The following is a 14,929-nucleotide window of genomic DNA, read 5'->3' as shown; positions in this document are numbered from 1 at the left end:
CTTTTCTTGGATAAAATAATTCTTTTCTTTCTCATTTCTCCCTTTCGATCAAAAATCTTTTTTCTTGAGAGCATTGATTAAAGTCTAAGTGTCAAGGTGTCCCTCGTCACTGGGAGGGCTCATTCCTGGACAGTCCTGCCTCGTATAGAGGGGGAAGGAGAAAATGTCTCAGTGAGGAATTTTAAGGGTGCCGAGAAGCTGAATTGGTATGGCGTCACAGCATGGCAAAAAATAAGACCTCAGCCAGGTCATTGATTTACATACCTGCTGTCATTTGTTAAATCATCTCTCGTTTTCAGAATACTGGGCTTTTAGTTTTCTTTGGAGAAGTAAAACAATGAGAGATATATAACATTAATAATCTGAATAGTACAAATTTAATGTTCATAAGAATTATCACAAAGAGAATTTGTATGCCAAAATGGAAAAAAAAAAAAAAAGAACTTATTCCATTAGGGAGCCAACTTGAAACATCATGAAAAAAATTAAATCCAAGTTTTTCTTTAGAAACTTGTAACAAAAAATAATTCAGGATTCAGTTCAAATTTTGGGCAAATAATAAAAACTCAAAGACCATGGTCAGGGCTAGAAGCTAACAGGTGTGCTATTGAAACAATTTTTCTCTCTCCTGTCCCCCCAATTTTAGCAAAGATAAATCATAGTAGGACTCATTTCTTTGTAAAATAAATTTTAGTCTTATTATACTTGACCTGATTTTTTGCATAAAGTGCAACAAGAATCGTGATTGGCTCCCTGTCAATTGGCTTTACTGGAACTTTTTCATAAGGAATTTCAGATTAGACTTGTCAAAGCCTCTCCAGGACACGAAGCCAATCAAGTATTCGCCATCAGACTGTGCTTATAATACCTGTACTAACTGGGTGAATTCTTCTCTCCTCAAGGTCCCTATCTTGAGGTTCCTTGGACTTCTCAGAAAGTGACATTCTTTACTTATCTCAAGTTCAGGAACACTGTAAGGGAACCACATAGACAAGATATCAAGCCAGTCTTTTACCAAGCCTATTAGCTTTATAAAGTCAACTCAATCCCTCAAAGCAGTCTGAAAACCTATGAAAATAACCCATTCCAGTCAAAGCCTCAGTAAAATAACCAAAGGTTATTTTTGGGAATAAAGAGATTTTGAGAACAAATAACCTTTGTTCTCAAAGGTGTCAGGTTCTTATTGAGATAACTATGTTGCAAATATAGTTTGCAATAACTACGCAAATAGTTACTTTGAGAAGTGCAAATAACTATATTGCCATAAAATAAGAACACTCACAAATAGTTTCTGAGTTCTGGAGCAATCAGATAAAAAAGCAAATGTGTTAATTTGCTCACAAAAGTATAGTTCACCCAATTGCTATAAGTGGCTTAAAAGAAAAGTTTTCTTGACTCTGGAAAACAACACACAAAATGAATCCACACTATTTCAAACAACAAGTCATAAAACATCATTTTAGACCTCCATTAGTTAAGTACAATGTAATTAATTCTTATTCTGCTTGATGCTGGGTTAGCAATCTTCACAAACTCCTCAGTGTTTTAAATTAAGGTTCTGGAGGTTTTTCCCTAGACCAATGTTATGATCTTAAAACTTATCAGAAAACTGACAAGTATTTAAGGATACTTGTCATTGTCCTTTCCACAAATTTATTGAAGCAGCAGCTAATTTTGTACTATTGCTGACTATAAGACACTTTTTGAGAAGAATCAAAGTCAAATAATAATTGTCTATGGATGATAAAAAACTTAGAATAGCCATGGTTAAAGACACAGTTGATAAGGAAATTTGGTTATTTCTGTGGCATACAACAATTTAACATAATGTTCATAATTATGACTGATAACATACCAAGACATATCAGATTTTTTTGAAATTTCATACAACTTCAGCACACATATTAATAACGCATTTATATAAATACAATTTGAAGAAAGTTAAACACCATTTCTTATTTGGTAATGCTTCCCATATGATTTTAACATACCAAATAAACTTAATATGTCTCCCTCGGACTTTCAAGGGTTATTTTTTTGAATGTCCAAAAGTTAGTTTGAAGTCAAAAAGACTCAATTTAGAATTTGAAATTTGATTTTGAGAAGTATGTCAAATATAAAGGCTTAAAATACTTGATATCAAAATAAGATCACAGGTCAGTGTAAAATTACAGTCATTCATCTAAAAAGCGATTATTCAAATATTTCAAAAAACAAATCTTTACTCTTTCATAGAGAGGAGATTCAGTTTTCCAATCAAAAGACCTGATAAAGACAGCTTAAGACTAACAGACTATCTCTCCCTCTCCCTCATTTCTTCTTTCTTTCTTTCCTTCCTTCCTTTTTTCTTTCTTCCTTCCTTCCTTCCTTTATTCCTTTCTTCCTTTCTTCCTTTTCCTTTCTTTCTTTATGAAGTTTACTCAAAAAGTAAACAAAAAAATATTTTATTATCTCTTATTAATACTATATGAGATCAGACATAGTGGCTCATGCCTATAATCTGGCAGTTTGGAAGGCCAAGGTAGGCAGATCACCCTGAGGCTAGGAGTTCAAGATCAGCATGGCCAACATGGCAAAACCCCGTCTCTCCTAAAAATCCAAAAATTAGCCTGATGTGGGAAAAAAAAAAAAAAAAAGAATATCTGGTTCAAAAGAAAAAAAACTGATTCTGCTTTTGCATCAGCACATTATAAATATGAAGCCTATTTTTTTTGTTGTTGTTTTTGAGACAGAGTTTCACTTTTGTTGCCCAGGCTGGAGTGCAATGGCACCATCTCAGCTTACCGCAACCTCTGCCTCCCGAGTTCAAGCAATTCTCCTGCCTCAGCCTCCCGCGTAGCTGGGATTACAGGCATGAGCCACCACACCCTGCTAATTTTGTATTTTTAGTAGAGACAGGGTTTCACCATGTTGTTCAGGCTGGTCTCGAACTCCTGACCTCAGGTGATCTGCCCGCCTTGGCCTCCCAAAGTGCTGGGATTACAGGTGTGAGCTACCATACCCGGCCCTAATTTTAATAAAATCTTATAAATAAATCCATCCAATCTCAATCAACTTTGACCATAGAAGATAATATTTCCATAAACCTTTTGTAACCTTTTACAATTTTTCCATTCCTCTTTCTTTTCCCAACTTTCTATATTCATTCAGTTAATCTATTTCATTTTTTCCTTCTTTTATCCCAATTTAATACAGTCTTTAAGTAACCTCTAAACTAGGCAAAATCACATTCTCTTTAACAAAAACCGTATACTTATGTCTTGTAATCTTCCATCCTAAAAACATATCTTACTTTCCTTATATATTCTGAATACAGAATTATTTTCCTTCTGGTCTCTAGTATTAGTTACCATATATTAGTCAGAATTTTAAATCTTAGTAATCATAATTTATACTGAAAACCTAAGAAGTAATTTTTTTTTTTTTAGACAGAGTCTCACTCTGTCACCCAGGCTGGAGTGCAGTGGTACAATCTCGGCTCACTGCAACCTCCACCTCCCAGGTTCAAATGATTCTTCTGCCTCAGCCTCCAAAGTATCTTGGACTACAGGTGCACACCACCACACTGGCTAATTTTTTGTAGTTTTAGTAGAGACAGGGTTTTACCATTTTGGCCAGGCTGGTCTCGAACTCCTGACCTCAGGTGATCCACCCACCTTGGCCTCCCAGAGTGCTAGGATTACAGGTGTGAGCCACCATGCCCAGCCAGAAGTAATTTTTAACTGTCAGTTATGTGCTAACAATTTATGAGTACACATTTTATAATAGTTGGAAACATAGGCTTTCTAATAGAACAATTTTTCAATGTGGAATAGGATATTTTTACTAACAAATCTTATTTATTATTATTTTTTTTTTGAGACAGGGTCTTACTCTGTTGCCCGAGCTGGAGTATAGTGGTGTGATTATAGCTCACTGCAGCCTCAGACTCCTAGGCTTGAGTGATCCTCCTGTCTCAGCCTCTGGAGTAGCTGGGACTACAAGCATGCAACACCACTCCTGGCTAACTTTTAAACTTTTATTTTGTAGAGAAAATGTCTCACTATGTTGCCCAGGCTGTTCTCCAACTCCTGGCCTCAAGCAATCCTCTTAACTCAGCTTTCCAAAGTGCTGAAATTCTAGGTATGAGCCAGCACACCCAGACCCTAAATATCTTTTGTTTCTATGAAACAAGAAATCAAAAGTATATGAGCTTAAAATTATATGTAGTAATTAACGTCTTAGCATTATATCTTCTTTGGAAATGGTCTAGATATTCAATAAATATTCATAATTTAATTTATCTTGGCAAAACTCTAAAGGTATAGTTACCAGAAAGATTTGAAAAACGTTTTCCCTTTTGTGTCCACTGCCAGAGCGGGAGGAGCCAAAATGAAATTTGATCCCTTTGTGACTTTCTTTTTGTTTGTTTTTTATTTTATTTGTTTGTTTGTTTCTGAGATGGAGTCTCAGGGTCTCAGAGTCTCACTCTGTCACCCAGGCTGGAGTGCAGTGGCACGATCTTGACTCACTGCAGCCTCTGCCTCCCAGGTTCAAATGATTCTCCTGCCTCAGCCTCCCAAGTAGCTGGGATTACAGGTGCGCACGACCATGCCCAACTAATTTTTGTGTTATCAATAGAGATGGGGTTTCACCATGTTGGCCAGGGTGGTCTCAAACTCCTGACCTCAGCTTCCCAAACTGCTGGGATTACAGGTGTAAGCCACTGTACTCAGCCTTAATTAATTTTATTAAATAATATATTTTTGTTATTTTTAAAAAATAGAACACTTCAAATTTGCATGTCATCCTTGCACATGGGCCACGCTAATCTTCTCTGTATTGTTCCAATTTCTTTCTATCTATCTATCTATCTATCTATCTATCTGGAGACAGAATCTCTCTCTGTCACCCAGGCTAGAGTGCAGTGGTGTGATCTTGGCTCATTGCAACCTTCCCCTCCCAGGTTCAAGCAATACCCCTGTCTCAGCGTCCCAAGTAGCTGGGATTACGGGCATGTGCCTCCACACCCAGCTAATTTTTGTGTATGTAGTATAGATGGGGTTTCACCATGTTGGCCAGGCCAGTCTTGAACTCCTGACCTCAGGTGACCCACTCACCTCAGCCTCCCAAAGTGCTGGGATTACAGGTGTGAGCCACCACACCCAGCCTTCGTTCCAATCTTAGTATATGTGCTGCCCAAGTGAGTACCTACCTCACTGAATTTTAGAAAACAAGGTAGGAAATTTACATTTCAAAGCACAGAGAAGGAATTTAAGGCTTCCAGAAGGCCATTGAAGTTTTACATTTTATTCCTTCAGCAAAAAATCATACCAACAAGAAAGGAAGGGAACTGAGAAAGGGACTCACCAGAGAATTAAAAGAGGGGTTTCAGTCACCTGGAAGAAATTCCCCAAAACAAGATCCAAAATAGAAAAAACAGAAAGGCCCTATTTTAAAAATTATAGTCTGAATATCTGCTTTTAATTAAGTCAACTTTGGACTACAGAGCTCTTAAGAAAATCTTTTTATCAGGTTTTAGCCAGGTAGATAACGAACATTCGTGTGTGTGTGTGTGTGTGTGTGTGTGTGTGTGTGTGTGTTGGCTTTTGCTTTCTGAAATTTAGTTTAAGAAGAGTTTTGGAGGAGGGGCATATTTGTTTATTAGAGGTCTAGGATAACCACTCTTTTTTTTTTTTTTTTTTTGAGACGGAGTCTCACTCAGCCACCTAGGCTGGAGTGCAATGGTGCATTCTCGGCTCACTGCAACCTCCACCTCTCAGGTTCAAGAAATTCTCCAGCCTCAGCCTCCCAAGTAGTTGGGATTACAAGTGTGTGCCACCACGTCTGGCTAATTTTTTTGTGTGTATTTTTAGTAGAGATGGGGTTTCACCATGTTGGCCAGGCTGGTCTGAAACTCCTGACCTCAGGTGATCCGCCCACCTCGGCCTCCCATAGTGCTGGGATTACAGGTGTGAGCCATCACGCCTAGCCACAAGTCACTCAAAACCAACATATATAGGTGTGCATGAGAGCAATAGCTGGTGCCCATACAGCACCCAGCACAGAGCCCAGTACACAGTAAGCACTCAGTGCTGGCTAGCACTTCTCATTATCATCATCATCATGGGCATCCTCATCTATGTATGGGTGGCTGATAAACCTCCGAGATCATGGATGAGGAAGACTTTGGAAGTCAAGACATAAACTATGAAGAGGGCCAGGTTATCCCAAGCAAGGGCAAGATACTAGAACTGCCTTGTAGCACTGTAGAGCTATAATAAAATGGAACCAGCAGCCCATTATTTCTGGGGGTGCTGGGGAAGATAAGGACCCAAGGGGAAACCACTGACAGCTAGTGGTCGGCTTGAGTAAAGAACTTCCCACAACCAGAGTTTTGACCCATGATAGTACAGGATTTGGAGAAGGGCGAGTTCCCCATCCTAGGAAGTGTGCAGAGCCAAGGCTTAGTGGGCAGCTCTCATCAGGAAGAGGATTCCTGCACTGGTGACAGGTTGAAGGAAATGACATGTCAGGTTCTTTATTTGGTCTTGGTCTCTCTGAATAAGGGTCCCAAGATTCTCTCCCCTGTTGTGGCCACTTAGCCAGCAACGGTTCATAACATAACATGTTATTAAACATATTAAGGCTGGGCAAGGTGGCTCACACCTGTAATCCCAGCACTTTGGGATGCTGAGGCAGGTGAATCACCTGAGGTCGGGAGTTCGAGACCAGCCTGACCAACATGGAGAAGCCCCCATCTCTACCAAAAATACAAAAATTAGCCAGGCATGGTAGCACATGACTGTAGTCCCAGCTACTCGGAGGCTGAGACAGAAGAATTGCTTGAACCCAGGAGGCGGAGGTTTTGGTGAGCCAAGATCATGCCATTGTACTCCAGCCTGAGCAACGAGAGCAAAAATCTGTTCAAAAAAAAAATTAAGTTACACATAACATAATAAATATATTTACATAATAACATTACATTTTCATTTATAATTACATTAAAATGTATACATTTACATTCTTATTTACATTAATATACATATCTATAATTATTTCATTCTTATATTTTGGTTGTATACTTTTAGGTTAACTCTTGATGTGACATTGATTTTGTAATGTCATTTTCTTTAGAGAGAATAAGAAGATTTCAGTCTTTTCTCTAGCACAGTTGACCAATTTTTTTTTTTTTTTTTTTTGAGACAGAGTCTTGCTCTGTTGCTGGACTATAGCGGTGCTATCTCGGCTCACTGCAACCTCCACCTCCTGGGTTCAAACGATTCTCCTGCCTCAGCCTCCTGAATAACTGGGACTACAGGTGTGCCATCATGCCTGGAGAACTTTTGCAATTTTAGTAGAGATGGGGTTTCACCATGTCGGCCAGGCTGGTCTCGAACTCCTGGCCTCAAACGATCCGCCCACCTCGGCCTCAAAGTGCTGGGATTACAGGTGTGAACCACCACACCCAGCCCCCATTTTTTTTTTTTTATGACAAGGTCTTGCTCCATTGCGCAGGCAGGAGTACAGTTGTCTGATCTTTGTGCACTGCAGCCTCAAACTCCTGGGCACAAGGGATCCCCCTGTCTCAGCCTCCCAAGTAACCAGGACTGCAGGCATGTGTCTCCACACCCAACTAATATTTTAAGATTTTGTAGAGATGGATTCTCACTATGTTGCCCAGATTGGTCTTGAACTCCTGGCCTCAAGCCATCCCCCCACTTTGGCCTCCCAAAATGCTGGGATTACAGACATAAGCCCCACATTTTTTATGGTCCCACATATTTTATAGTTAAAGTTTCTTTCCGCTTCACAACTTATCACCGGAACAGTAACCCCCTCTTGTGCAAGGTTTTGTTTCCTGAGGTTTCAGTTGCCCATGGTCATCAACCAGAGTCTGAAGATACTAAATGGAAAATTCCAGAAATCAACAATTCGTTAAGTTCTACATTGCATGCTGATCCGAGTAGCGTGCTGAAGTTTGGCGGTGTCCCACTCCACCCCACCTTGTCCCACCGGGGGCGCGAATTGTCCCTTTGTCCAGCATCTTCACCACCTGCCCATTAGTCAACTTAGTAGTTGTCTTGGTTATCAAAACAAAAAAAACATAGTCTAAATAGGATTCCATACTATCCAGTTTCAGGCACCCATTGAGGGTCTTGAAATGTGTCCCTCGAGGATAAGGGGGGACTACTGTAGAGTCATAAAATTCTAGGATTGCTGTCAAATGTAGAAGAACCTCTATCAAGTTTCTTTCATATCAGAGCTGTAAGATTTCCGGCTTGTTATGTTTCCTTCATAACTAATCTTAAAATCTTTTTGAACTGATGCCATCTATTACACCCTTTTTGTAGTGGTATATTTTGACTTTTGTTATTTTCATCAATGTCAGTATTCCGTGACAACTTCTCCTTAGCTAGATCCCCCAAAATACCAGAACCACTTGGGCAGTACCCAAAAGGAGGGGAAGTGTGACAGAGAGGGAAGCTGGAGGGGAAAGAGGCAGCATTCTTGATAAACTACAGCTAAAACATCTTACGTTGGCAAATTCAACTAAAACATGTGATGCCTGAGTATGCGTTTCTCAGCCCCTCCCAGGACCCTGGAAGGCGCCTGGCAAGTGAGGGGCTCTAAGGCTTAAGCTTGTGACTTTCACAGTAAGTTTGCTACATCCACTTCTGCCTCTCCCCAGCATGAAATCCCTACCTCACCCACACCGGACGAACAGGCTCAACAGCGCCTCATTTTGTCCACCTCCACTCAAGCATTGTTTCTTACAGGAAGCCTCCAGAACAAGTTAGCTGCCCTGCCCCCACCCCATTATCTGTGTCATGAGGCTGGAGGCCATGACTGTCTAGTTCCTTCTGTACCCTCAGTAGACTGAACAGTGGCTGGTACATAGAATCTTAGGCTCAGAGGGCTGAAGTGAGCTGCCAGGGTCATGCAGATAGGAATTGCCAGAGCTGGGGATCAGCCAGAATTAATGAATGAATGAATGAATGAACTCCAGCTTCCCAGGCTCAGTCAGGGAAACCTCATTTCTTTCTTTCTTTCTTTTTTTGAGAGAATCTCCCTCTGTCTGCAGTGATGCAATCTCAGCTCACTACAACCTCCACCTTCTGAGTTCAAGCGATTCTCTTGCCTCAGCCTCCCAAGTAGCTGGGACTACAGGCACACTTCACCACTCCTGGCTAATTTTTGTATTTTTAGTAGAGACGGGATTTCACCATGTTGGCCAGGTTGGTCTGGAACTCCTGACCTCAAGTGATCTACCTGCCTCAGTCTTCCAAAGTGCTGGGATTACAAACGTGAGCCACCATGCTCGGCCAGAAGCCTCATTTCTTACCAGAGTCCTCGATGGCCTGCTTCCCATTCTCCATCCTGGAAGACTCATCTGGAACCCCAAGAGGAGGTTTTCTGAGCCCTGAGGCAGAGGTCTGTCACCTGGAAAATGAGTCTAATGACTGCACTTCCCACGCAGCAGGAGAGGACTACAGATAGCATGGGATTGGAGGAAGAACTCTGGCCCTGGAGACAGCATCATCAAGCAGTAGCTTCATCTTTGCGAGCTGGGGCCTCGGCAGAAGCTTTCTCCTCCTCTCTACAGGCTGAGCCTGTCTCAACCCGCCCCCCACCACGTGCACCCCAGTCCTTTGGGGTCACCTTAAGGCTTTGGCTGATGCTTCTTTGCTGATGTCAACCAAGGTGATGGACCTGTTTGTCCTCATAAAGTAACTCTTGAACGGGCATGCACTTCTTCCTCCCTCCTCTTGCTTTGAAGGCTGGGTGGGCACCTGCCACCATGGGCAGAGGGAGAGCCAGCCCCATACCTTCGAGGTCAGAAGGCAGCTGTCCCTGGCCTGGGGGTGTCTCTCAGAGGGGCCAGGCCTTCCTCACCATGTGTCCCCAGCACCTAGCCTGAGCCTGGCCCAGGGGCATGCTCAGTAAATGCTGGCTGAGAATTAAGGGGGACTTTCCAGTTCCTCTCCAACTCTTTCATTTTCCTTCTTTTTCTTTTTTTGAGACAGAGTCTTAGTCTGTTATCCAGGCTGGAATGCAGTGGCGCGATCTTGACTCACTACAACATCCGCCTCCTTCCTGAGTCAGTCGTGATCCTCATGTTGCTTATAGCAAAAGAGGCCAAGAACTAGAGTGATCAAACCATCCTGGTTTACCATGTCTGAGGAGTTTATTGAAATACAGAGTTTTCAGTGCTGAAAACAAGAGTCCCAGGGAAATTCCCAATGGTTGGTCACCCTACAGAACAACCGTACCAACAGGATTAGCCCTCACACACCCACCTGGGCACACACATGTTACACAATTACTCCCCTTTCTGTTGCTATCATAGAACCCCTGAGACTGGGTAATTGACAAAGAAAAGGGGTTTGTTTCTTACAGTTCTGGAGGTTAGGAAGTCCAAGATAGGGTGGCTGCATCTGGTCAGCTTCTGGGGAGGGCCTTGTGCTGTGTCGTAACATGGCAGAAGGCATCATAGGGTGAGTGGAAGAGAAAGCTGAGGCAGCCAAACTCACTTTGGTAATGATCTGCTCTCAATAACTAACCCACTCCTATGCGAATAAACCCATTCCTGTGAGAAATGCATTAATCCCTCCTAATGACCTAATCCCCTCTTCAAGGCCCCACCTCCCAATACCATTTCACTGGGGACCAAATTTCTACATGTGTTTTGGAGGACACGAACCACATCCAAATCACAGCACACACACAGCATAAAATGTATCCCTGTTGTTTACCACAACCCCCAACCTCCAGGCCCACCTCACCAGCCCTTTTAAGAGAAATAGATGATAAAATGGTTCGGAGAGTAGGCTCTGGAAGCTTCAGTTCCAGCATTCATTAGGTATATGTGTTTGGGCAAGTCGCTTTGCCTCTCTCTGCCTCAGTTTCCTCATCTATAAAATTGAAAGAATAACACTAAGTTCTACTCTGTCAGGTCATTGTGAGGATTGAGTTAACAGATGCAGAGCAGTTACAATGGTGCCTGTCACGGAGTAAGCCACACAGGTCACAACTCCTTAACTGAAACTCCAATGTCTCAGGATCCTGATGCATTTTGGAATTTGGGGAGTTTTGGGGTTTTGGAAAGCACATGACTTATTTAACACACTAGCGGGTAGTGGGATCTGGCTTAGCATCCCATAATGGAACACATTAATATTTCTGCAGAAAACAATATGTGAGTATTCATACATCTATTCAGATCAGGTTTTTGCTACTGAATGAGTTTTGGTATTAAGTTATTTTGTTCAGAAACGTTGGGATCTCTGAAGTGTGGATAAGGGCTTGTAGATGTGCGTAATGGTTTTTATTCTTGTTCAATGTGCATCTGATATAACTGCCATGCAGTTGCTTCTTGAGGACAACTCTGAGCTTTTGTGTCCAAGGCCCTCCTGAGCTCTTGGAGTTTTCCAACAGGGCCTTCCTGCACCAAGAGCTCTGAACAACCTTTGAAGGCTGACGGCACACTCTTCTTCCTTCTCTACCCAGGTCCTCAATTTAGTGATGTCCCTCTGATCCTTTCAGTGTGGTAGTAGAGGTTGGCAGGAGAGGGGTAGGTTGCAAATGCCATCTCCATGAGCCTTCCCCAGCCTGACCCCCCACCCCTCAATCCCAGCTGGTCCCAGTGTGGGGGAGGGGGAACAGGTTATGTGGAAGTGATGCAAGCCGCTCTTCTGGCAAAGCTGTCGTGAGTTCAGGCACGTCTGGCCTGCACAAGCAAGATAATGGAGCTGAAGGAGGCTTATGACCCCACAGCTGCCTGTGGGCATGCACAGATGTCTCCGTGGCACATACTGTAGCACTTTGAGAAAAGTGTTGGGGCCGGGGGCGGTGGCTCACGCCTGTAATTCCAGCACTTTGGGAGGCCGAGGCAGGTGGATCACTTGAGGTCAGGAGTTCGAGACCAGCCTGGCCAACATGGTGAAACCGTGTCTCTACTAAAAATATAAAAATTAGTTGGGTACAGTGGCACATGCCTGTAATCCCAGCTACTCGAGAGGCTAAGGCAGGAGAACCGCTTGAACCTGGGAGGCAGAAGTTGCAGTGAGCCGAGATCACACCATTGTACTCCAGCCTGGGCGACAGAGTGAGACTCCGTCTCAAAAAAAAAAAGGAAAAAAAAAAAAAAGAAATAAAAACTTGCCCTGAAGCCACAGAGCTGTAAGTGATCATCTACATTTGATCTTGGCCTCAATCTAGCCACCTGCCTTGGCCTCCCAAAGTGCTGGATTACAGGCATGCCACTGCATCTGACCCTGATCATCTGTATTTGAATTGGAAACTTGTTTTTAACTTTTTAAAAATTTTGTTTAGATTCTATGTGGTTTTTACAAAAACTTAAATATTTTTTGTTCAGATTCTATGTATTTTTAAATATTTCAATTCATTTATTTTGAGACCGAGTTACGAGACTGGCTAATTTTTGTATTTTTGGTAGACAGGGTCTCACCACGTTGTCCTGGTCTTGAATTCCTGGGCTCAACAGGTCCACCTGCCTTGGCCTCCCAGAGTGCTGGGATTACAGGCATGAGCCACTGCACCCAGCCTGAGTTTGCAACTCTTGATTTCTCAACCCCTTGCTCAAAGTTTCACAGAGGAAGACCCTAAAGCCCAAGGGAGTCTCACTCTGTCACCCAGGCTGGAGTGCTGTGGTGCGTCTTGGCTCACTGCAACCTCAGCCTCCCGAGTAACTCAGGTGTGCACCACCACGCCCAGCTAATTTTTGTATTTTTAGTACAGGCAGGGTTACACCATGTTGGCCAAGCTGTTCTCGAACTCCTGACCTCAGGTGATCCACCCGCCTCGGCCTCCCAGAGTGCTGGGATGATAGGCATCAGCCACCATATCCGAGCTGAAATAGATCTTGAACTAGATTTTTCAGGAGGGCTACATGAGAGGTGGAGAGACATTCTCAAACGTGCTCCATCTCTGTTGTCTTCTCACAGGAGTGGCACGCTGTGTGCATAATGAATGTGTGGATAATGAACATCTCTCTCCAGCCCCTCTCAAGCTTTCTGTAGTCGCTGGTCCACTGTGTATTGCTGTGAAGAAGCTCAAGACTAGCCTGTATCATTTGGGGGTCATGGCAGGAACCAGGTGCCACACTCAAACTGTGTAATTGAAGAGGGTTTAAATTGGGAGTTATTTACAAAGGTGTGGGCTGGTGTAGCTACCCATATGCCCTCGACGTCACCTCTACATGACAATAACTACTTATTGCTAATACCTGAGCCCCTCTCTCATTGCTGCGGGTATTTTCTAGTCATGCGAGCAAGCTCAGCCAGTTATGTTGAACAAACTAAGAGTGCCAGGAAGTTAATGTCCTGGAAGCATTGCCAGAGGGGAGGGGGCAGACAGATCCCCCAGCTTCCTCCTCCTCAGTTGGGTTAAGGCTGTGACATACTCATCATCTCCATCCACCCAGGCATGGAGTTCCAGGTGCCCAGGGTGGTGACCTGCTCATATTGTTTTTGTTTTTTTTTTTTTTTGAGATGGAGTCTTGCTCTGTTGTCCAGGCTGGAGTGCAATGGTGCAATCTCAGCTCACTGCAACCTCTGCCTCCCGGATTCAAGTGATTCTCCTTCCTCAGCCTCCGGAGTAGCTGGGATTACAGGCGTGCACCACCACGCCCTGCTAATTTTTGTATTTTTAGTAGTGACAGAGTTTCACCATATTGGCCAGACTGGCCTCAAACTCCTGACCTCATGATCCACCTGCCTCGGCCTCCCAAAGTGCTGGGATTACAGGCGTGAGCCACCGCACCTGGCCTCCACCTTCCTGTCTTATTTCTGCACCCACACCTTTCCCATGGTTCCTCTTCCCAAATAAACTACTTGCATTCAAATCTTGGTCTCAGGGTCTGCTTCTGGGGAAACCTGAACCTAGAGAGTTTAAGGAAAGCAGCAAAGGGTGGTGTGGTACTCTGGGGCTGGTGAAAAAGGGAGCCACTGCCTTTCAAGAAAAAGGCAGGAGGCCAGACACAGTGTCTCATGCCTGTAATCCCAGAATTTTGGGAGGCCAAGGTGGGTGGATCATTTGAAGTCAGGAGTTCAAGACCAGCCTGGCCAACATGGTGAAACCCTTTCTCTACTAAAAATATAAAAATTAGCCGGGCGTGGTGGCAGGTGCCTGTAATCCCAGCTACTCCGGAGGCTGAGGCACGAGAATTGCTTGAACTCGAGAGGCAGAGGTTGCAGCAAGCAGAGATCGACCCACTGGGCTCCAGCCTGGGTGACAGAGTGAGACTCTGTCTCAAAATCAATCAATCAGTAAATAAATAGGCAAGAGGGAACCTGGAGAGGGGAGGGCGTGGAGAGGAGGGCCAGGAAGACTGTCAGGAGCTGTGGCCTTGGTAGACACAGTCGACCCAGTGACTGTGCACCGAGGGAGAGGGGAAAAGAACATCCTGACCTCTCTCCTCTCACCTGCTGATCTGCTGGTGCTCCCAGTTGACAAAACCCAACCAGAGCCAGAAGGCAGTTGCCTCCTTCCTGGTATCCCGTCCTCCCTCACCCCTGCTGGCCCCCTGTAATGCCCTCCTGTCAGCAGGGAGCCCAGGCTTCTCAAAGTGCCCTATGGGTACAAGCCACCTGGGGTTCCTGTTTGTATAAAATACAGATTCCAGTTCAGTAGGTCTGGGATGGGGTCTGAAAGTCTGCAATTCTAGTCAGCTTCCAGGTGATGTGGGTGCTGATGATTCCTGGATCACACTTTCAGTAGCTGGAGAATATTTTTTCCAAAAAACAATGTGATTCTGTCTTGCCTCCACTTAAAACACTCCACTGACTTCCTAGCAATCCCAAACCATCACTGGGTCCCACAGCCCTGGCAGGATTCAGCTTCCATCTGACTCTCTAGCCCCTTGCTCTCCACTCTCCCACCCTCTCTTTCCCCCTTGTTTGTGGATTTGCTAATTTATTTATGATGA

At 43.7% G+C, this 14,929-nt stretch overlaps 1 non-coding gene across 1 annotated transcript; it reads right to left on the bottom strand.

Moving 5' to 3' along the window:
* Positions 1-4,755: 4,755 nt before the first annotated feature.
* Positions 4,756-4,857, bottom strand: LOC135277075 (U6 spliceosomal RNA). Its single transcript, XR_010344682.1, has one exon. It is a non-coding gene; the product is annotated as a U6 spliceosomal RNA (small nuclear RNA).
* Between the last annotated feature and the right edge of the window lie 10,072 nt (positions 4,858-14,929).

Source organism: Aotus nancymaae, unplaced genomic scaffold (assembly GCF_030222135.1).
Source record: "Aotus nancymaae isolate 86718 unplaced genomic scaffold, 86718_ANA_hifiasm-v0.15.2.pri h1tg000029l, whole genome shotgun sequence".
Classification (NCBI taxonomy): Eukaryota; Metazoa; Chordata; class Mammalia; order Primates; family Aotidae; genus Aotus; species Aotus nancymaae.
This window is presented reverse-complemented; position numbering and strand designations above follow the sequence as displayed.